This window comes from Oryx dammah, unplaced genomic scaffold (genome assembly GCF_014754425.2).
Source record: "Oryx dammah isolate SB20612 unplaced genomic scaffold, SCBI_Odam_1.1 HiC_scaffold_2, whole genome shotgun sequence".
Classification (NCBI taxonomy): Eukaryota; Metazoa; Chordata; class Mammalia; order Artiodactyla; family Bovidae; genus Oryx; species Oryx dammah.
In genome coordinates, this window is record NW_024070186.1 from 64,560,009 (window position 1) to 64,576,404 (window position 16,396).

The following is a 16,396-nucleotide window of genomic DNA, read 5'->3' on the forward strand; positions in this document are numbered from 1 at the left end:
CCTCTATTTCTTTGCACTGATCACTGAGGAAGGCTTTCTTATCTCTCCTTGCTATTCTTTGGAACACTGCATTAAAATGGGTATATCTTTCCTTTTCTCCATTGCCTTTCCCTTCTCCCCTTTTCTCAACTTTTGTAAGGCCTCCTCAGACAACCATTTGACCTTTTTGCATTTCTTTTTCTTTTGGATGGTCTTGAGCACTCCCTCTTGTACAATATCATGAACCTCTATCCATAGTTCTTCAGGCTCTCGGTCTATCAGATCTGATCCCTTGAATCTATTTGTCACTTTCAATGTATAATCATAAGGGGTTTGATTTCAGTCATACCTGAATGGTCTAGTGGTTTTCCCTACACTCTTCAATTTAAGTCTGAATTTGGCAATACGGAGTTCATGATCTGAGCCACAGTCAAGCTCCCTGTCTTATTTTTGCTGACTGTATAGAGCTTCTCCGTCTTTGGCTGCAAAGAATATAATCAATCTCACTACAATAATGCAAATATCCCAATAAAGCAAGTGGCATGATATTTGGTTTCACAGTGCATATAAAAGTTTATACTCTGCTGTAGTCTATTAATTGTGCAACAACATTATATATAAATATGTATATATACCTTAATTAAAAAGTACTAACCATCATCTGAGCCTTCATTGAGTTGCTATTTTTATTCTGGCTTGATGGAAGAAATACAGTTTTTGTTGGTTTGATATTAGCGGCTACTGACTGATCACATAGTTATTGCTGAAAGCTGGGATAGCTGTTTTTAAAATCAGACAGCAATAAAATTTCTTTATCCATTGACTCTTCCTTTCAAAAACATTTCTCTACATCATGAAATGCTGTTGATAACATTTTACGTGTAGTAGAACTTCTTCCTAAATAGGAACCAAATTTCTCACACCCTGCCACTGCTTTATAAAAGAACTAAACTTATGTAATATTTTAAATTATTTGTTGTTATTTCAATAATTTTCACAGTATGTTCACTAGCAGTAGATTCCATTTCAAGAGACTACTTTCTTTGCTCATCTGTAAGAAAAAACTTCTTTATTTATTAGCATTTTGTCATGAGAATTCAGCAATTCAGTCTCACCTTCAGGCTCCACTTCTAATTATGGTTCTTTTGCAATTTTTACCACATCTGCAGTTATTTCCTCCACTAAAGTGTTGAACCCCTCATCCAGGGATTGGAATCAGCTTCATCCAAGCTCATGTTAAAGTTGATATTTTGTATTCTTCCCATGAATCATGCCTGTTCTTAATAGCATCTATAATGGTGAATCCTTTTCAAAACGTTTTCAATTTTCTTTGCCCAGATCCCACATCCAGCAGAGAAATAACTACTTATAGTAGCTTTAACCTTACAAAATATATTTATTAAGTAATAAAACTTAAAATTTAAATTTACTCTTTGATCCAAGGGCTTCAGAATATGTTGTGTTAGTAGGCTTGGAAACAATATTAATCCCATATACATCTCTATCTTGGGTAACCAGGTGCATTGTCAATGAGCAGTGATATTTTGACAGGGATCTTTTTATTTGAGTAGTAGATTCAAAAGTGGATTTAAAATTTTTCAGTAAACCATTTTGTACAAATGACATATGTGCTGTCATCCACGCTTTGTTCTTCCATTTACAGAGCACAGACAGTTGATTTAGCATAATTCTTAAGGGCTCTAGGATTTTTAGAATAGTGAATGAACATTGGCTTCACCTTAAAGTCACCAGAAGCATTAGTCACTAGCAAGAGAGTCCGTCTGTCTTTTAAAGTTTTGAAGCGAGGCATTGACCTCCTCTCTAGCTATGAGAACCCTGGATGGCATCTTTTGTTCTACTTTGAAAACCAGTTATTTAATGTAGTCACCTTCATTAGTTATCTTTTGCCGTTCAGTTGCTCAGTTGTGTCCAACTCTTTGCAACTCCATGGATTGCAGCACACCAGGCTTCCCTGTCTTTTACCATCTCCTGGAGCTTGTTCAAATTCATGTCCATTGAGTTGGTGATGCCATCCAACTATCTCATCCTCTGTCTTCTTCTGGATAACTTGCTCTAGCATCTACATTACCACTTGCTGCTTCACCTTGCACTTTTATGTTATAGAGATAGCTTCTCTCCTTAAACCCCATGAACCATTCTCTGCTATCTTCAGACTTGTCTTCTGCAGGCTTCTCATCTCTCAGTCTTCATAGAACTGAAGAGAGTTAGGGACTTACTCTGGATTAGCCTTTGATTTAAGGGACTGTTAGGGTTGGCTTGATCTTTTAATCCAGATCACTAAAACCTTCTCCATGTCAGCAATAATTGCTGACATGACTGTTTTGCTCTCCTATCATTGATTTGTTCAGCAGAGTAGCATTTTTGGTTTCCTTCAAAAATCTTTCCTTTGCATTCACAGCTTGCTGCTTGGGTTCGAGAGTCCTAGCTTCCTTTCTCTTTAAGCTTAAACATGCCTAGCTTTTGATTAAAATGAGAGACATGAGACTCTTCTTTTCACTTTAACTCTTAGAGGTCATTGTAGGGTTATTAACTGGCCTAATGGCAAGATTGTTCTATCTTAGGCAGCAGGGAGGCTTATGAAGAGGAAGAAAGATGAGGAAATGGCAAGTCAGGACACACACAACATTTATAGATTCAGTTTGGTGTCTTACATGGGAGCAGTTCAAGGCACACCAAAATAGTTGCAGTAGTAACATCAAAGATCACTGATCACAGATCACCATAACAAATATAATAATAATTTAAATTATTGTGAGAATTATCAATGTGATATAGAGATACATGTGAGTAAATGTTGTTGGATAAATAGCACCAATAAATTTGCTTATTGTAAGATTGCCACAAACCTTCAATCTGTAAAAATTACAGTAACTGCAAAGTGCAATGAAAGGAGATATGCCTGTATTATAAAGATTTGTATTGAGTTTTATTCACTAATAATATATTTTATTTTGGTAAACTGCCATTTTAATAACTATTACTCAATTTTTATGTTTCTATATAGATGTAAATATAGCTATGGAATGCTATTTTTATGTTTGATATATTTATATTTAATTAGACATCTGCCTCTTTTGACATATGGGACTTGACATATTATTTGTTTTTGCCAACTCAACTAAACCTCAACTAAATTTAATTCTTTAAAAAATATATAGATTATTTTTAGGTTTCCTAAAATGTCATTGGAGTATGCATTCACACATTCATGGTCATAGGTTCCCATGTAGAGATATATTTTTTAATGACCTGAATTTATCAAAGTTACTGAGTATATCAAAGTCATTGGATATATTATCTCCTTTGCTGTTCTAATTATTGTCACTGCTCAACAAATCATTCCTGAGTGCCTTAAAACAATAATAAAATTTTATATTACCTCTCATGGTTTTTGTGGGTCAGCAGTTTGGAGAAGATGTAGCAGAAATGGCTTTTCTTCTCTTCATCATGTCAGAGGCTTCAGTTGGAAAGACTTGATGGTTGCGGTGACTCAACAGCTGGAGGCTGGATAATCCAGAGGTATTTTCACTGGTATGTTTGACAGTCGATGCTGGGAGTCCTGACCTGGGCTGTCAGTTGAAATATTTATACATGGGTTCTTCCTGTGGGCTTCCTCACAGCATGGCAGCAAGATTCTGGAAGCAAATGTTCCCAGAAAGCTTGTTGAAGTTTTACTGCCTTTTATTACCTAGCCTCAGAACTCACATAATGTCATTTCTGACAATTTTACAAGTCTTACCAATTTCAAGGAATGGAAGGAGTTGTCATTGACACTACTTGTCAATAGTAGGAGTGTCAAAATCACATTGTAAGAGCATGGGTGATATTAAATGTTTTTATAGCCATCACTGGAAAATACAGTCTTCTATATCGATAGAAAAAAGCAAAGTTCAGAGTCAGCCATAAATGGCTCTTCTTAATGTATTTTGCACTGTACTGATTTTTATTCTATCAATAATCTTGGAATCTGGACCAGAACCAACATCTCAAATGAGCCATGGCATCTACATACGATGCCATTGCATTGTACCTTTTACAGAGGATGCTAGTATCACCTTACAGTTCATTGTACACATGATCATTGTTCTGTTCTTTAGAACCTGGCCCAAAAAAGCAAACAAAACAATGCTTAGCTATAGTAGCTAAACAGTCAACAGAAAAAAATGTCTCATTGCTACCCAGAAGAACTGTGGAACAACATTAGTACTAATTTGTACCAAATAATAGCATATTGTTATAGCTGCCCCACTCACACATTTTGTGGGCTCCTCTTTGTGCACTGGTCTTGAGTAAAAATTCTCAAGATATTATCCCTTGACCTCTTCAGAATCATTGAGTGCAAGAGTCAGCCATCTACAGCTGATAGACTAATCCTTGCCTAGATTTTGTATAGTCCGATTTACTGTAATAGTTTTTACATAATTTAAGACGTGTAAAAATCAAAACAAAAAAACAAGACACGACAAAGATAAATGTGATGGAGAACACCAAAGCTTAAAGTATTTATTCTTATAATATTTATTTATTATAAGATTCTTTAAAGAGAAAAGCTTTTTAGTTTTCTGATCTAGCATACTTGATTAAAGTGCAATTTCCTGTTTCACCATGGACTTACTGAATCTGAATTATGGGGGAAAGGAGTATATTTCGGGAACATGAATCTTTGAAAAGTTCCCCTGAAAATTTTTTTTTATGTCTGCTAAGTTTTGAAAACCACTCATTTTGATTGTCTACAAATACTTGGAAACAAGCTTGGTTTGGCTAATTTAATTAACTGAGGAGGCTGGCAGGCTACAGTCGATGGGGTGGCAAGAGTTGGAGACAATTTAGTGACTAAACCACCACCACCATGAAACTATTCATTACAGTGGGTTTTGTTGTATCATAGCCAAAAAACATTGAGTTGGAAAGTAATTGAATATTCTTTTCTTGAGAGCAAAGATCCTTTTAAAGTTTGGTCTTTGACATTTTTGACATTTTTATAATGTAGTATTCTTGAAGATTATAAATCCCCCTTTAAGTTAATTGTAAATTCTAGAAAGTATTTCCTTAAATATCAAGGTTGTGCACAACTTTTTAAAAAAGTTTATTTATTTTAATTGGAGGCTAATTACTTTACAATATGGTATTGGTTTTGCCATACATCAACATGAATCCACCACGGGTGTACACGTGTTCCCCATCCTGAACCCCCCTTCCACCTCCCTCCTGGTACCATCCCTCTGGGTCATCCCAGTGCACCAGCCCCAAGCATTCTGTATCCTGCATCAAACCTGGACTGGCAATTCGTTTCTTGTATGATATTATACATGTTTCAATGCCATTCTCCCAAATCATCCCATCCTCCGCCTCTCCCACAGAGTCCAAAAGACTGTTCTATACATCTGTGTCTCTTTTGCTGTCTCGCATACAGGGTTATCGTTACCATCTTTCTAAATTCCATATATATGCGTTAGTATACTGTATTGGTGTTTTTCTTTCTGGCTTACTTCATTCTGTATAATAGGCTCCAGTTTAATCCACCTCATTAGAACTGATGTTTTTTGTCAACCACATGGGCAGTATGCTGCTATAAAGGATTAAACTATACTGTGTTCCTTATGTGGCATACGTAGCAGTTATTAGGGCTTCCCTGGTGCCTCAGAGGACAAACCATCTGCCTGCAATGTGGGAAACCCGGGTTCCATCCCTGGGTCAGGAAGATCCCCTGGAGAAGGAAATGGGAACCCACTCCAGTACTCTTGCCTGGAAAATCCCATGGATGGAGAAAACTGGTCTATCCATGGCTACAGTCCATGAGGTCACAAAGAGTTGGACATGACTGAGTGACTTCACTTTCTTTAGCAGTTGTTAAGTAATGTTGTAGAAAAATAATTAAGAAAATGAAAAATGGGCACAATGAAAGTAAAATTTAAGCATTTTATAAAACAATGTATAACATACTACCATTTGTGTCAAATAGCTATATATATTTATTTGTCTATAGGTCTTTATCCATCTATGTATCTATCTACTTATGTATCTACATGCCTCTCTATTTAATAACTATGAGATAGAAAGATATAGAAAGGATATTAAGACAAAGAATAGGATATACCAATGTGTTAATAGTGAACTTGCCAATTTTATACATCTTTTTTTCTACTGTAATAAATAAAAAGAATGAAAAAAATAAAATAATGTTTAAAATCTCAAATTTTATAATTTCCTGAACTGAAGACTTTAAAGCCTCTATTTTATAGAAAGTCTTCCAAATGGGTAAAAATATATCTTAACAAGTCACTTTCAGTTGATGTGTGAATGTGATTTTCAGAAGGCATGACTGAAATGTCTAAAGTAATAATGATTATCTTTTCCAATTAGGACAATGATCTAGAGTCAACCTTCTAAATGATTTACTAAGTATCAGTTTTCAAGCTGATATTATGAATCAATATGCTAACATGTTTGACCCAATTGAGATGACCAAATAAAAAGGGAAAAAAAGTACAGATTGGATTCATTGTCTCTAAGGCTGTGGAAGGAAGTTATACTTGAAAGGGTATTTCATGCTGATACTAATAAAGTGTCTGTGTTCTCCTTCCCTTCTCCTTATAAATTTTTTTTCTTCAGTTGATAGTGGATGTTAAGGCTACATATCTCAAGATAAAGTTAAAGCAGAGTTTTAGGTAATAAAACAAAATTGCACTTAAGTAGCTTTTCTTTTTCTTTTAACTTTGGTGTGAATATATCTTTTAAGTGCTGTAATCAAAATATTGTGTTACATCTTTGTTACCTCAAAGTATCTGGCAAAAATGCTGCAAAATATTTTTAAAGTATTTGCTAGCTGTTATCTTACTATTATCACATTCTTTTTTCCCTAGTTTCTTCTTCCTTAGAACTAGTGATGTCTAATAACAACCTAGATTGATCCAAAGCCTTATTGCTTCTTATTCTCGGCTTCAAACATTTTGTTGCAAGCATATCAAACTATTTTTAATTTTTTGAATGTAAGATCATTTTTCACAATCCTATGTCTTTCATCAGACTTTTTCTCAAATGCGCTTCCCATATTTAATTCTTTTAGCAAACTCAGAGTTGTCTGTAGGGCCCAAAATCAATTTTTTTCTTTTTGGTGTGAAATTTTCTTGTTTAGCTTCATCAAATATTATTTCTTTGGTATCATAGATCCCCCAGATCCTACTTTGTGGTACCGCTATTATAATCAATGATTTGTTCCCCTCTGACATGATACTTATCATGTTACATTGCACTCGTTTTCTCTATAAGATTTGAAAAAAGTATTTGTCTTCTGTACATGGATTCTCTAGCACTGAACACTTCAAATGCACCTTGTAAATGCTTCTTTCACCAGGGAATCAATATTTCCCATCATAGCTCTTTTTGCATTTAACATTCTGACCTGATATACAATTCTCAGACTACAGTTCAAGCCAATTGTTTCATCCCCACATTTTAAATACAAAATGCCTGTGACAGTAATTTCCATATCATCTCAGAGGTAATTTAATGAAGAATAAAGCCAGGGGTATTTGGACCTAAATATTGAGCTTGATAGGCTCATTTATTGTGGCTGAGCCACACTTTACTAGAAATGATGAGCCCTGGCCTCAATGGAGTGGGAAATGGAGATATACACAAGTAGTGGAGAGGAGTATTTTGACTGAAACATAATTTTGGGAGGACATTAAGAAGGCTGATGAGGTCGTTGTATTTGTACCCACTGTATTAACTTTCTGAGTTGGAGCCTACTGTGTTGCTTGTAAAAGTGATAGTTATATAGCTTCTGCTAAATATTTCAGTCTAAGGTCTGGAATAAGGATCTCTGTCTGATACCAGGTTCAGCCTGTAAGTAGCAGAACCATATGTCTCTGATTGGTTGGTACTGTCCCAGTTTACACTTGAAGTAGGTCAATTGATGATTTTTAATCATGTTAGTGCCTCCCCCTTTCATTCTCAAAAGTGTCTTAGTGAGGATGATAAATAACACATCACATTAGAAATGAGTCATCTCCTAAAGGGAGATTAATAATAGATCATAATAGTAGGAAATAATACTCATTGAATACTGCCAAATATATTTTCACATTTAATCCTTACAACAACCCTGTGGAAAGTAACGCTTATTATAATGATTCCATTCTTACAGAAGTAGTAAGTGAGGCACAAAAAAATTCAGAAATATATGAAGCCAAATAGCTAATAAGCAGAAGAGGTAAGATTCAAATGTAATCTGGTTTCAGAATTTATAAGGTCAAATGTTATACCACACTGCCTCCTGGTTAAAAAGAAGAAAAAAAAAAAAAAGTATGTTGAGAAGCAGATCATTAGGACTCGCATCATTCTTCTTTTCTTCTGGTCCCATCTTTTCTTCCTTCTTTCCTCCCTCCATCCCTTGCTTCTTTCCTTCCTTCCTTCCATAAATGTTTATTGAGTATCTGTTATATGTCTGGTGCTGTCCTAGGCACTAGAAGCACATCAGAAAGCAAAACAAAATCACCACACCTAGGGAGTTTGTGTTTCAGGAACTGGATATTTCTACTGTGTTTTCATGGTGCCATTTTGCAAATATTTTGATGAAAGTCAATGTTGTTGTTGTTCAGTAACTATGTCATGTCTGACTCTTTGTGACCCAATGGACTGCAGCACACCAGGCTCCTCTGTCCTCCACTATATCCCAGAGTATGCTCAAATTCTTATCCACTGAGTCAGTGATGCTATCTAAACATGTCATCCTCTGCTACCCTCTTCTCCTTTTGCCTTCAATTTTTCCCAGCATCAGTGTCTTTTCCAGTGAGTCAGCTCTTTGCATCAGGTGGCCAAAAATTATAGAGCTTTGGTATTAGTCCTTCCAATGAATATTTAGGGTCAATTTCCTTTAGGATTGACTGGTTTGATCTTCTTGCAGTACAGGGAACCCTCAAGAGTCTTCTCCAGCACCAATCCCAAAGTCAGTGTTAATTCCTGTGTATAATGTGAAACAACAAAAATAAGTTTGGTTGGTGATTACGGTGGAAGGAGTCAGCCATGAATGTACTACATATCCTGGATGAACAATATCCTTTCCCATAAACCTTGGCTCTGGGCAGTCTTTTAATTCAGGAAACCTTTATGGAGTGCCCATTGGGTGTCAGGCTCTCCGGTGAGCTATCTTCTGGAGCAGGTTACCACATCACTCTCACAATAGCAAGAGGAGAGCTGTACCTCTATGTTTCTATTATTTTTAAGTGGAATTAATCCTATGATGTATAAGCAGAATTAATCATTTTCTAGTTATTTTTTTCTTGATAAACACCAAACATAAACAGACATATACACTGTCCCCAGTGGCCAGGTTTCAGGAAAATTAAAATACTTAAAGCTAAATTATTAACAAGCCTTTAATTCTCTTACACAATCATGTTTAGAGAAAAGCTCTCAGGTAGAATTTTAATGTCATGGTTCCTTGGAGTCTATTTAGATATGGCCTTGGTGTATCCTACCAGGGGCTTTGACCTCATTAGATGTGGTCCATTTAGCAATAGTTCTATTTGCAATGTCCCTTCCAGCACATGCACTGAAGGGGATCAAGCTCTCTGTCGTAATCATGTACTTTGAGTGTGTACTGCAAAACAAATAAATAAGACATTGGAGAATTGTACTGAGCCTGACATGCAATGTTTGGGACATTTTAATTACCAAAAAAATTTAGTTGTTTTCCACTCCCACTACTTTTAAACCATTTGGGAAATATTATGCAGATGTAACTTGAATGAAACTGTTTGTAGCTCCATTAAAGGTTAAATTTGCATAAGAATTAATTCATTAAATGGAAGCTGTACTATATTGAGGATGCATTATATTGTGATTGACCAAAACTCCATTTTGTTAATTAACAATGGGAGTTATTCACATTTAGATAATACTGGTAAATAGATATCAGGAGACCCTATCAAAAAAATGGAGGAGGTGAAGCCATCTGGATACTAAGATTTTGGTTAAGTTTGCAGCCTCGAAAGTGAAAGTTACTCAGTTGTGGCCAACTCTTTGTGACCCCATGGACTGTAACCTGCCAGGCTTTTCTGTCCATGGAATTCTCCAGGCCAGAATACTGGAGTGGATAACCATTCCCTTCTCCAGGGGATCTTCCCAACCCAGAGATCAAACTGAGGTCTTCCACATTGTAGGCAGATTCTTTACTTTCTGAGCCACCAGGGAAGCTATGGTTGGTAGGACAATAGTGAAATATAGTTTCTGGTATATTTGTTCTCTTATTATAATAGGATATCATATAGTATATTCAGTAAATTATCACCTGAATGAAATTTAAGGACCATAAAGATCCAAGAACACAATCGAGAAGTTAAAATCATATGAGTGTGCAGATTTGCCAGTACAATGTGAATGGGAGAGCTGATGACCTGAGTGACAATTGTCACTCATCTGTCACTGAGCAGTTCATAAAACATTTATATATGTAATGAAAGTTTGTCTAACTTAAGAGCTGCAGTATGTGTCTTCAGGATAATTCATTGAATTTGTAGATTCAGTTGTGGTGAGTGTTGATTTCTGAAATTTCTACATTCATTAACAATATCATACTATTTATCTTTTTTAAAGACTCTTCATAAAAATACTCCATGAATCTAAATGTAATTCAAAGAGTAAAATTCATTGCCTTTATAAAATGTATTTGGAAACATTTTTTTCTTACTTCTAGAAAAGATTGAAATGGTCATTCGAGTAATGAGAATGGTACAGTGAAAAATGATGACCTCCATAGACCATCAGTTTTGCCATTGTCTTCTGTTTATACATAACCTTTCCTTGAAATAAAACTACAAATATAATTCACTACGGATTTTAAAAGGTGGCAAGTGAAGCATATCAGGAGATGCTACCAATTTCCACAGTTATTTTAAAAACAATCATTTTCACATTTAGTGCCAAATAAAACAAGTTTGAATCTGGTTTCCAGTCTGATTTTCTCTCTGAAGACCCTGAGGGTTTCTCATTGTTCTGAAACAACAGATGTCTGTTGGGATATTCTCTTCAAGTTTACCCTTAAGTTCTGGAAAGCAGTGAAGGGTTTGAAGATGTAATAAGCAATTTACGTAGGGATCAGCCACTTCTTTATCTTCATTCCCTATAGAGAACAGATGAAGATAGCATTCAAACAGAGACAATGACCGAGTAGATATTGCCTGGTTGACTTATACATGCCTTTGCTAGAGAGAGTGGTATGTGGACAAGACTGGAAAAGTCAAATAGAGAAAAACAGAGCTACTAGAGCCTAAGGCAACAAGCTTCTGAGGCAGGTTGCTGTGGAGGGGAACAGTTTTGTCCAGTGTTTCTCCCACTTTAGTGAGTGCCCCCATTCTTACTTGGAGAATTCCATGGACAGAGGAATCTGGGGGGTTATATTCCATGGGCTGTCAAAGAGTGGGACACAGCTGAGCGACTAACACTTTCACATTCACTTTTTCACTCGCTGAACTGAGATCCTTTTCTGCCGGAGGTCCTGACGGAGTAGGCTGAGAGGAGAGTCTTCTGACACTGTTCCAAAGTGGAAAAAGGATCTAAGGATTCACGTGGGGATTAACAAGGTGACCTTAATGTTAATTGTGTCCTACTCTTTGTAACCCCATGGACTGCAGCCTGCCAGGCTCCTCTGTCCATGGGATTCTCCAGGCAGAATACTGGAATGGGTTGCCATTCCCTTCTCCTGGCGATCTTCCCAACCTAAGGATGGAACCCAGGTCTCCTGCACTGCAGGCAGATTCTTTGCCATCTAAGCCACAGTGCAGGGTAATATTTGATAGCAGTTTTCTGGAATCAAAGGAAATGATGAAGGGGAATTTATGCCTTTTCTCAGCAAAAGCCATTTCTCCTTTTGGAGGTTTGAGCTTTATTGCTTCTCATCAGTTTGCTCCTTTCTTTCTTTCTGTAGCTTCATGCTCTGTGTCTCTCTCTGCTCTGTTACTTTACATGTAAAGGATGTCTGATAGGTTTTTGCTGATGTTGTTATTTTGCTAATAGTATCAGCTTAGGCCACAGAATAGAAGTAACAAATGTCCTTTCCTCTTTCTAAAGAATGGTGTTAGTCTCAGAAGCTGGACCTCCAAAGAGAGGCCTCAGGTAACCCTGATACTCGACAGCCAGGTGGGAGAGACATCAACCTTTTCTCAATGTTTCTTCTCACCTCTATGTTGTGAGAGCAGGAAACAGCACAAGGAGTCTGAAGCAGACGAGGAGAGAGGACCAGTAGAATAAAAAATTCAAATCAAGCCTCCCCTTTCTCTGCTGCCAGCTAAGAAAAGGCCAGACCTCAGCTAGAGAAAGGCCAGAAGCTTGTCATAGTTTGTGAGATACATGTTTTGGTTTTGATTAGACTGGACTTTTTGATGCTAAAAAGAGTTGCTTATACAATTCTTTTTGGAAGGGAAGTCAGAGTGACAATGACTTTTATTATTACTAATTATTAATTTTATTTTTATTTTATATTAGGGTATAGTTGATTTATAATGTTGTGTCAGTTTCAGGTGTATAGCAAAGTGATTCAGTTATACATACGCATATATCCATTCTTTTTTAGATTTTTTTCTCATATAGGTTATTATAGAGTTCTCTGTGCTGTATAGTAAGTCCTTGTTGATTATCTATTTTATATATCGTAATGTGTATATGTTAATTCCAACCTCCTAATTTACCTCTACCCCCACCTTTCCCCTTGGGTAACTATGTTTGTTTTTGCAGTCTGCCAGTCTGTTTTATAAATAAATTTTTTTGTAGCATCTTTTTATATTCCACATGTAAGTGATGTCATATGATATTTGTTTTTCTTTGTCTGACTTCACTTAGCATAGAAGCCAGGAAGGAAGACCCAACAGTAAGTTTTAAACTGGTGAAACAAAGTTATTATTTGATTGCATCTGTATGAGTTCAACCCAAGAAATATGCCATTGGCCAGTATAATATTTCATTCTTTGATTTTTTTAGGGTTGCCTTGGAATCTTTAATGAATAGCATGTTAATTTTAAGAAGTGACAGATGAGTTGTTACTGTTGCTTAGTCACTAAATTGTGTCCAGCTCTTTGCAACCCCATAGACTGTAGCCCTCCAGGCTCCTCTGATGGTGGAATTACCCAGGCAGGCAAGATACTGGAGTGAGTTGCCATTTCCTTTTCCAGGGAATCTTCCCAACCCAAGGATTAAACCTGCATCTCCTGCTTGGCAGGCGAAATTTTTACCACTGAGCCACCTGGGATAGATAAATAATTTCATTCTATTGGCTGTTTTCAAGGTGAAAAGATGAATATGGAAATTCAACTTGAATAAGTGTGACTTTGCGGATCAGTGTCTAAATTAGATCAATGGGGAGAAAGAAAGGTAGAAAGTCTAGTATTTTATCTCTGTCTGATTAATTTGTGCCCCAATTTGTAAAGTCTGCATCAACTTTGACAAAGCTAATTTCCCCATTGCATATGCGGTTTGCTAATGTAGTTACTTTTCTCTGGGACATCTTTTAGCTCCCTGACATGTGAAAAACACCTATTCATCTTGTGTATCACACCATCTATGTAACCTTTCACCATACCACAGTCCACTCTCTCTCCCAGATAGAGCCCACTGCTTGCTATTTGTTTCAACACTGAACACTTTTCAGACTTTTCTGAGTCCCTTTATTGCAGCTGTTTATTTAGAAGTCTGCTTTTGTCTAATTAATGTGTGAACTCCTTAGGGCAGAGACTTTGCCATATTTCTACTTGTATTCCTAAAATATCATGCTTTGGATATACTAGATGCTCAACAAGTATTTACTGAATAAATTAAGGAATATTTTCAGAGAATGGCCTTGTTTCCAAATTGAGAAGAAACTGTGTAGATGGTCCAAAGTGTCAGGAATATCAAGTGAGGGAGGGTAAGATTCAGGTATTATTGCCCAGAGACTCACAAATTTGTTACATGATTGCCTTCTTCAATCCCCCAGAGTTAAAGATTTTATTACTTCATTATTTATTGAAATTTAAATTTAAATAGAGTGATTCGGTTACTAATAGCATGTGCATGCAAATCTGCAAATCTATTTATCTTTAGTTTGTTTTTCCTCAGTGAACCTATGATGTGAAACAATGTAGCATTCTGTAGTTGAAATCACACAACTGCTACATTTGTATATTTCTTTTGTTCATTATTTTCTGTGTCTCCTTGCATTACAAACAGATTAATATGTTTGTTGAAACAGGGATAAATTTTAATTCTTGATGAGTCACCTCAATATTTAGACTACTTGTGTTCAATCAGTGTGAAGTTGGTGAAGACCATGTTTACAGTCACAGTAAATTTAATTATATCAATTGTTGCTTGTAGATAGTATGATTGCTTATATTCAGTTTGTTATATGAGACATTTGTAAGCACTTAGCAGTGCAATCAATCGTTTATGCAATAACTATCTTTCAAAAAGTAATTACTTTCAAAGTATTGGTGTATTCTCTTACAATATAACACATAATCTTCTACTTATGTTTTGATGCTGTAAAAAAAGGTCCAATTCAGAAAACTGTAAAATGAACTTGGTGGACATCTGCCTTGAGAATGTGACAATTGCTTAAAAATTATTTCATGATAGTATACTTAGTGACATTGGAATACAGCTTAGTTTGTGGCAACCAGGCCAATTTTCAACTACTTTTGCAGCAGTATATATGTTTATTCAAGACTCAGAGACTCAGCTGGCATGATGTTATTGGTAAACTGAGAGCTATTCACAGGGCTATTTAGGAGCATGCACCACCTGAAAACAGACATTGTAAAGGTCTGAAATTCAATAAAATATTAATCTAGATCTTAACCTTAGAATTTATTTTGTAGGTAAAGCAGATCCTGTTTGTGCATTGTGCTGCCCGCTACACATAGGTTCTAGAAATGTACAACTGGCAATTGTTCCAAGGAATTGCATCACAGAGGGCATCATTGTAGCAATTCCGCATACTTTAACAAGATTGCTGGACATGATACACTGGAGAATCCCTCTCTGGATGATTCATTGTATTCCCTGGCATAGATACCAAACTATGCAGTGGGGCTATGATCATTAAATGATGACCTGGAGAAAGCGAATAAATTGGAAAAGTTTAACATTTTATTCTGGAAGCATATCTGTTACATAGTTAAGCAGTAATTAGTTATCCCAGGCAAAGTGAAGTTGCAAACGCATTGAGAATGAAGTTTCTAAAATTCATTGACCAAATGCCCAAAGTTATGCTTTTAGTCCAAATGACTTAATTAAATATAGGGCTTAAGAATTCATCCTCTAGTTAGATCATGTCATTTTAAGCAGGCAAACCAATAATTTAGATTTGTTGGCGGTATCTTGTGCTCCTTTATTTGTAAATTAATATTCATTGCTTTTGACACAATTTGTCCTCAGTTTTGCATCAAATTGTTAAAGTTAATTGTCCCTCAAATGGTCTTCTCATTCTAAGGGAGTTACCTGGCCAATCCATGATGGGTTTTAGGTCTGCTATTGTGACAATGGGAATCTTGGAGGAGGGTTATAGCTGCTAAAGTGATGCAGATTCTAGTGGATGATTGGGAGTAGCTGGGTCTACCTCCACAAGGTTTATGATGGAGTGACTGGATACACTGTCAGGCAACAGTGGGAAAGTCTATATTCTACATTAATGCTATTGTTTACTTTTGTTAAGCTACCTCATTATCCCAGTCTTCAGGGTCTTCTTCACCTGTAAAATTAGGTGGTTGAAAGATGGTAAATTTCCTTTTAGCTCCAGTCTTCTATGATTAGGAATTAGCATGGATACTACATAGTTGATATACAACTCTGTTTCTTCCTTTTTGTGCGAACGCTGCTAGGTTAAAGTTTATTTTGTCTTACATTAAGTGGCTGTATGACTGAGTATCACTTTCAGACCAGGATAGTTAAGAAGCAGGTCTAACTTTTGGGCCCTCTTTCCAGTTCTGCTGGTGAACACAAGAACAAGAAATGGCAGATCACAAGGTGGAGGTAACATGGGTCTCTTAATCACCATTAAGGGGGAAGAGTTACTCTTTGATCAAGAATACCCCTTTTTGGAATTAATATGAATTAGAAGAAATTGAGATTTTAATTGCTTATCTATGTTATTACTGTAATTAATAGTTTGCAGCTGCTAAGTCGCTTCAGTCGTGTCTGATTCTGTGTGACCCCATACATGGCAGCCCACCAGGCTCTGTCATCCCTGGGATTCTCCAGGCAAGAACACTGGAGTGGGCTGCCATTTCCTTCTCCAATGCATGAAAGTGAAAAGTGAAAGTGAAGTCACTCAGTAGTGTCCTTATAGAAAATCCTAAATATTCCACCAAAAAAAATATTAGAAATAATAAAAAGAATTGAGTAAAGTTGCAGGATACAGAAT

At 36.2% G+C, this 16,396-nt stretch overlaps 1 protein-coding gene across 2 annotated transcripts in view; it reads left to right on the forward strand.

The window, feature by feature from the left end:
- NAALADL2 (N-acetylated alpha-linked acidic dipeptidase like 2) overlaps positions 1 to 16,396 on the forward strand; it is a 1,592,461-nt gene that overhangs the window by 535,753 nt on the left and 1,040,312 nt on the right. The gene's annotated exons all lie outside the window — the stretch shown is intronic.